The following is a 7693-nucleotide window of genomic DNA, read 5'->3' as shown; positions in this document are numbered from 1 at the left end:
TCCTGCCTTTTACTGTAAGGCTATGTCTGTCTTTGTCACTAACCGAGCAAAATGCTGGGTCCTGTTTACATATCCCATCTGTTAGTCTATGTCTTTTTATTGGAGAATAGAGTGCATTGATGTTGAGAGCTATGAGCAAACAATGATGATTTAATTAAAGTTTTTTTTTCTTTCTTTTTTTTTTTTTTCAGAGCTGGGGACAGAACCCAGGGCCTTGCGCTTGCTAGGCAAGCGCTCTACCACTGAGCTAAATCCCCAACCCCGCAAACAATGATTATTGTTTTCTTTTTGTTGTTATTGTTGTTGTTGTTGTTGTTGTTGTGGTCGTGGTGGTGGTGGATAGAGGTGGTATTATTTTTGTGTGGCTATCTTCTTTGGGGTTAATTAAAATTAGATTACTTTCTTGCTTTTTCTAGGGTATAGCTTTCCTCCTTTTTGAAAAATATAGATCACTTCATGAATTTATATGCTATCCTTGCACAAGGGACATCTATTCTTCTCTTTATTGTTCCAATTTTAGTATGTGTACTGCTGAATCACACACTTCTCTTGGTATTGCATGAGCCTTGAGTTGAGTGATTTATTGGAGACATTCCTTTCAGTGCTCAGTGTTCCAAGGTCTTCCACTGTTTGTGTAATAATATCTGTCTATGGATTTCTAAATTTGTTTTTATTTTGCACTATGAAACTTCTCTGTTTATAGGTACATTACACACTGATCTTTGAGTATAGAAAATATGATTATAAATAACTTTATTACTACATATTTTTTCTTCCTTCCTTCTGTTTTTAGAGTGGTATTATTTGGCTTTTCTTTTTCTTTTTTTATCTTTATTAACTTGAGTATTTCTTATTTACATTTCTATTGTTATTCCCCTTCTAAGTCAAGTGTCTATCTAGTCTCTGGTTCTTGGTTATCAATGCAGTGTCATAATAAAAGGTAGAAAGCCAGGTAGAAACCAGAGAGAAAAGAGTACAACAAAAACAGTGGGTACTTTAAGTCAACATGAACATTAGCTCATGAGAACTCACAAAGACTGAACAAGCTTGTTAGTCTCTGCCTATATCTTTCCCTTCTGATTTCATGTTTTCATGGGATTGCTAAGGAAGAAAATGAGTTGTTTTCTTTTCTTTCTGTTGATTTGTCTTGTCCAACTCTGAAGTGATAATTTTTTATAGACTTAGGTTTTTCAAAACCTACTGTAACAAGGGTTGTTAAACATTTCAACCTTCCTTGTTGCCCACACCCTACAAGATGTAGGAGAAAATAAGGGTTAATAGGGCAAAGGGGGATGTGAACCTGTTTAGATATAGTTCTTTGGGGTCTTTTTCCAGCTTCCTTATCAGGATATCATCAGTTCAGTCTGTTAGCAAACCACCAAACATGAATCAGTAGATACAGACTTGTCGACTTAGAGGAAAACACAAACAAATCAGTAGCAGCAGTTCGATCCAGGAGAAACCATGGACCTCCACCAAGTTTAAGCGAGTACATAAAAATGTCAAGAAACTGCCAGAATATCATGAGAAGTTCTTTGTTGTTATTATCTATGAAGTTATGACAAGCTAAGATCAGCAACACTGTGGAAGACCAAACAGTGCCAGAGTGTTGTCAGAGGAGATTAATGAAGCAGTGCAAGAAGTACCAAAGCACAAGCCTGTCACACTCTGTCCGGTCATATTTATATACTTTCTAAACATCACATGTCTTCCAATATGTCTGGTTCAGCAAAATATTTATTCAACTTGGTCTTCTAAGCAAAATTTTTTTTCATTTGTCTGCTTTTGCAAAACATCCTCTCACCCATGTTGCCTTCAGCAAATCATTAACATGACTGCCCCAATGAAACATCATTATGTCCTGAGTATCCTAAAATTTTCACTTCAGTTTTTGCTTTATATTATACATTATTTTGCTATATTGTTAGAAGCTGAATAAATAAATGAGTGAGTGAAATGGATGAAAGAAAACAAACATAGTCAGGGAAAGGTTAACAACTGAACAATTTATTATACCTGCTGCAAGAGGGAAAATCAGTTTTCTCCAATAGAGTAACACTAGGTATGTCAAACTCTCTAGGACAGGCTTCATGTTCAGTAATAGATAATCAATATAGAATGGACTGCATAGGGCTATTTTTGTTTTCTCTTTTGTTTGTGTGTATTTATATTTATTTATATACAGTTTGTTTGTTTATAGCTTTTGTTTGTTTAATGTTAGTTTTTGTATTTTTTGTCTTCTTTTGAAAAGTGGCTTATATAAGTGTGTATATGTGTTTATAAATTATTTGATTTATTTATATCCTAATTGTTGCCTCCCATCTTCATTACCCTTCCCATAGTTCCCTCTCCTTAGTTTCTAAGAGAGTTCTCCCCACCTACCCTCCCCCCATCTCCCCTTTCCTAGGGCATCAAGTCTCTAGTCACATCATCTTCCACTGAGGTCAGACAAGGCAGTCCTCTGCTACATATGTGCCAGGGGCATCATCACATCAGCCTGTGTATGCTAGTTGGCTGGTAGCTTAGTGTCTGGGAGCTCTCAGGGGTCCAGGTGAGTTGAAAATGTTTGTCTTCCTATGGGGCTGCCATCCCCTTCAGCTCCTTCAATCCTTCCTCTAATTCTTCCATAGAGATCCCTCTCTCAGAGAACAGTCATGCTAGCCTCCTCTCTGCAAGCATATTATAGCATCAGTAATAGTTCCAAGGTTTAATGCCTGCCTGTGGAATGAATCCCAAGTTGGGCTGATCACTAGTCAGCCATTCCTTCACTCTATGCTCTACTATTGCCTCTGCATTTCTTTTAGAGAAGAAAAATTCTGAGTCAAAATTTTGAATGTGGGTTAGTGTGCCCTTCCTTTTACTGGGAGCCCTGTCTATTTATTGTAAGTGGTCTCTTTAGGTTCCATTTCCCCACTGTTGGGCATTTTGCATAAGGTGATCCCCATTGACTCCTGGAAACCTTTTGCATCCCAGGTCTCTGGGACTTTCTAGAGGTTACCCCCAACATGAAAACTCTCAAGCCCCATCCATGCCTCCACATGTTTCCCTTCATTTGGCTGGCACTCTGAGCTTCTATCCTTTTTACCACCCACCCATACCAGATCCCCACCTCCCCTTTCTTCTACTCCTGATCTGTGGCACTTTCTTCTGCCTCCCATTATTATTTTGTTTCCCTTTCTAAGTGGGATTTAAGCATCTTCACTTGGGATTTTCTTCCTGTTTAACTTCTTAGGATCTGTGAAGTATGTCATGGGCATTCTCTACTTTGTGCCTAATATCCACTTATCAGTGAGTATGTACCACGTCCCTTTTGGTCAGGTTACTTCACTCAGGATGATTTTCACTCAGGATATTTACTAGTTCCACCCATTCACCTACAAAATTCACGATGTCATTTTTTAATAGCTGAAGAGTATTGCATTGTATAAGTGAATTACATTTCTGTATTTGTTCTTCAAATTAGGGAGATCTTGGTTGCTTACAGTTTCTGGCTATAACAAATAAGGCTACTATGAATATAGTGGAGAAGTTGTCCTTGTGGTATCTTTTAGGTATATGCCCAGGTTTCTCTTGGTTTTGTTCTTATACTGTTTTTATAAAATGTAAAAAAAAGGAAGAAAGAAAATAAAAGTAAAGAAGGTATTCTCCAGAAAAAAGTAGATAGTAACAATCTACTTTAATAGAAGACCATGTGATAGGTATGCCTAAGCCTCCCTACATAAATCTACCTTCACCCCTAAGCAAGCATATGGACATAATTTCTTACAATTTTACAGGCATGCACACATAAGAAATTTTGTACTTTAACCACGTTATAATTAAGACTTCAGAAATCTGTAAGAACTTTATCTCCCTATATATGTGTAAGATCATGTGTGTTTTCATGTGTTGAATTCAGGAATATGTACGCTATTGTAAGGCTTCTACTATGGAGCCACCTATTGTGTGTGTGTGTGTGTGTGTGTGCGTGTGTGTGTGTGTGCGCGCGCGCACACACACATGTACAAGCACTTAAGCTGTGGCAAAAAAAGGCTGGTAAGTAAAGTCAAAGATATAAGTAATAATCTTTTGACATTTTCACAAATCTAATCTCCAGGGATGATATTAAAAGGTGTTTAATGTGAAATGTGATGCATTGTGAGCACTACTCAAAATTTCTGTTTGCTTGGTCTCAGGAAACAATGCATAATAGTTTCAGGTTTTAAAACTTAAAGTGAAACAAAACTTTAAGGAATACAAAAACCTCTTGGCAAATTGTCTTTGCTATAGTTTTAGAGTCTGCTCAATTTTCTCTATGCAAGAAATTTGTATTTGTCTGTTCCAACAGTGTTTCCTCTAAGACTTTTAACTTGCATATTAAAATGTCAAATGTAAAGAAACATACAATACACACTGGCTTATATTATACCCTTGGCAACTCTCAGAGACTAAACCACCAACCAAAGCACATACAAAGACTGGACTGATGCCCTAGGTATATAAGACTCTCTTGTTTGGCCTAAGTGGGAGAGGATGTGCCTAACTCTGCAGAGACTTGACGGGCTGGGAGACAGGAGATAACTGGGGGATGGGACACATTCTCAGAGAAGAAGGGGAGATGTCATCAACAGAGGGACTCTGGGAGGATGAACTGGGAGGAAAGACAGCATCTTGTATGTAAAAAAATAAATTAATTAATTGTAAAAGGAAAATAAAGTTGTTCATTTTCTTAGATGGTATGTTTTCGATTCTTATTTTGAGTAATATGCAGTGCTTGAGGATGAACTTAATGTACTATTTTGACTTGTTCTAAATCATTTTCCACATACTTATCCCCAGTGATAGGCATAGTGTGCCACTAACTTTCTCAAACTTCATTAAAATGAACTTGTATTCCTCTCAACAATTCCTTGTCAGGATTTAAAATAGTCATAACTTTATTTACTGAACTTTATCTTCATACCTAAAGATATTGTATCATATTTGTTTATTTGTTATTTCCCCGGTTTTGCTTATTTTAAAAACAGAGCATTGGTAGTCTAAAGGACCAAAGGCACCTACCTATAACTTAAATGGGGTAGACTACATAGGTTTAACTGTGTCATGGAATAATTGAGCACAATTAATTTTATTTCTATATAATCAAGGAAACTCATGAAATATAAGCAAAATTATCAATATTTCCAGGTCCCATGGAAAAAGAACACATGCTCTTTTGTTTTTTTTTTTTTTTGAAACTACAGTTTTTCTAACATGCCCTAATTAAGGTTTTTTTCTGCCTGAATTCATTCAGTTTCTTCCTATCTCGACTCACAACCAGATCCATTCCAATTAAGTCCCTCATTAGGGGAAAAAAGCTTCTATGTAATAAAATAAGTTATAATAGAATATAATTTAAAATATAATAACTTAAACAATAATGCAACATGCTAACACTAAACCTGGCAAGTATAATTGGAAAAAAATGGATGATCAGAAGGAAAAATCTCAACAGAAGTCATAAGGAGTACAAACCCCCCCATTTGCCTACTTAGGAATACCATAATAATACTGTACTGGATACTACAATGATCTGGTGCAAAACAGTGTAGATTCTATGTTTGTGCTTAGCCTATATCTTCATATTATCTTTAATCATGTTAATGTATAGGATATTGTGTTCTTGGTGTCCTCCATCATCTATGTCACTTCCACTATTTCTCTATCCTCTTCCACGGGATTGTCTGAGTGCCAAGAAATGGATTTTATATACAATTTTATATCTAAATGGAGTGAAGTATTCCAAGGTTCATCTAGATGCTCTCAATGTTTTAAGTGTGTTTCTGTACATATTGTCTGCCCGTATGTCTCTTTATTTTCCCTGCTGCAGAGGAAGGTACTTTGATGTTGTCTAAGAATAGCACTTATCTGCGACTATATAAGATATCTTTAGGAATAGTTTGTATTGCTACACTTTTTGGTAGAAGAGCAGTGTTTAGTTTTACCCTTGGTCTTTTGGCTACCAAATATCAGGATCTTGTTCATGGCAGTTTTATGCATGGATTCTCTCTTTACTTAAAAGGGTCTCGTAACAGTCAAACATATATGGTTACCCAGAAAAATCTCTCTTCTATCCCTAATAGTTTTAATTCCACATCTTTACATTTCCTTTTTACCAAAATTGTCACAATATAGGATTTCCTAGAAGTCAGTTTATTTAAAAATTTGTCATAAACTTTATTTCTTGTGCAGCCATTTACCATACCAATAAAATTGTATGCAAAATGAAACATAGTTATTCCACTTTATGGGGACATTTGTAGAAACAAGTTAAAGAATTTATAAAAGCCAGGCTATTTTAAGCACTGTAAGTTTTCTGTGAAACACTAATGTTATTAATAGAGATTATTAGAATATTCCTTTGAATTAAGTTTGTATCTGACTCCTCTAAAGGGACAATATCCCTAAGATTTTAACATGAAATATTTATCTTAAGTATTTTTTAAGTTTCATAATAATGTAGATTTTTGCGGTTTTTTGTTTTGGGGTTAAATTAAAGATTTTTGCCTGATGTGTCATAAGAATGAATCAACTATTGTTTATTTTAGATGTGCCACTAATATAATTTTAAATAAAGTGGGTCTGAATATTCATGTACAGTTTTCAGTAACAGGAAATATTCAAGAGGCACTGTCCTCCCTACATATCAACCTCTCTGCTGCTTACTTCATATTCTTATTTCTCAGCTGTAATCAGAGGGTTCTACATGGGGATGACCAAGGTGTAAAATAGAAAAGTGCTTTTCCTTGGAGTACTGAGAGCTTGGCAGGATATAATTACAAGTGAAAGGCCCACAAAATAAAGTCACATCTGTCAAATGTGAGGCACAATGAGAAGGTTTTGTGCCTTCCCTCAACTGAACAGATTACACCAAGGCAGGGAGGAACCAGATCAAATGAAATGAGATGAAATGAAATATAAAATAAAAAACCCAAGTCTGGTTTATACAGTATTATAGATTGATTCTGAACTTGGTGATGCTAGAACAGTATGTTCTGTATCCACTACTATATTGAAATTCATTGCCAAGAAATACCAAAAATTATGATGTCAATGTACCAAGAAGATATGGTTTTTTGTAGTTCATTAGACTCCATAGTGATCCTATGTTACATTTATACGGGGAACATGATATGCTCACCTGCCTTTCACCATATTCTATCACTTATGAATGTTCTTCTTCATTGCTATCTTGTCATATCTGGGATAACAAAACATAAATTGAAAAATTACCTATGCCAGATAAGTCTGTGGGTCTGTCTGTGGATATATTTTCTTGATTTCTAATTGATATGAGAAGTTCCAGCCATCTGTGAATGATGCATGTTTTAGACAGGTGGTCCTTGGTTACATATGAAAGATACCTTAACACAAGCTTGGACGAAAGACAGACTAACGCAGTGTTTGTATTGTTTAGGATTACTAACTTATTACATCCACAAAAAGCAAAACGTAAGAGAAATTAGTCTCACTACAAGATGTTGCTGTGATGGAATGGAGCATGTGCTTTTTTAAGGATTATGAAAATATTTGGTACATTGGATAAGAAAAGGCACTGGATACTTAGCTTAGTGTGCTGTTATGGGAACCAGGAAGATCATGATGAGAGTAGTTTAGAGAGTGAAAGCTTGTGCAGTTTTAAGTGCAAGCAAAGACTCTATCATCGTCATTTGTA

At 35.7% G+C, this 7693-nt stretch overlaps 1 non-coding gene and 1 pseudogene across 1 annotated transcript; both read right to left on the bottom strand.

Moving 5' to 3' along the window:
* Positions 1-438: 438 nt before the first annotated feature.
* On the bottom strand, positions 439-540 carry LOC120101961 (U6 spliceosomal RNA). The gene has a single exon (XR_015685038.1). It is a non-coding gene; the product is annotated as a U6 spliceosomal RNA (small nuclear RNA).
* On the bottom strand, positions 6681-6998 carry Olr543-ps (olfactory receptor pseudogene 543; annotated as a pseudogene).

This window comes from Rattus norvegicus, chromosome 3, assembly GCF_021556685.1.
Source record: "Rattus norvegicus strain SHRSP/BbbUtx chromosome 3, alternate assembly SHRSP_T2T, whole genome shotgun sequence".
In the NCBI taxonomy this organism is placed as follows: domain Eukaryota; kingdom Metazoa; phylum Chordata; class Mammalia; order Rodentia; family Muridae; genus Rattus; species Rattus norvegicus.
Note: the sequence above shows the minus strand (reverse complement) of the source record. Positions and strands in the feature narration are given on the sequence as shown.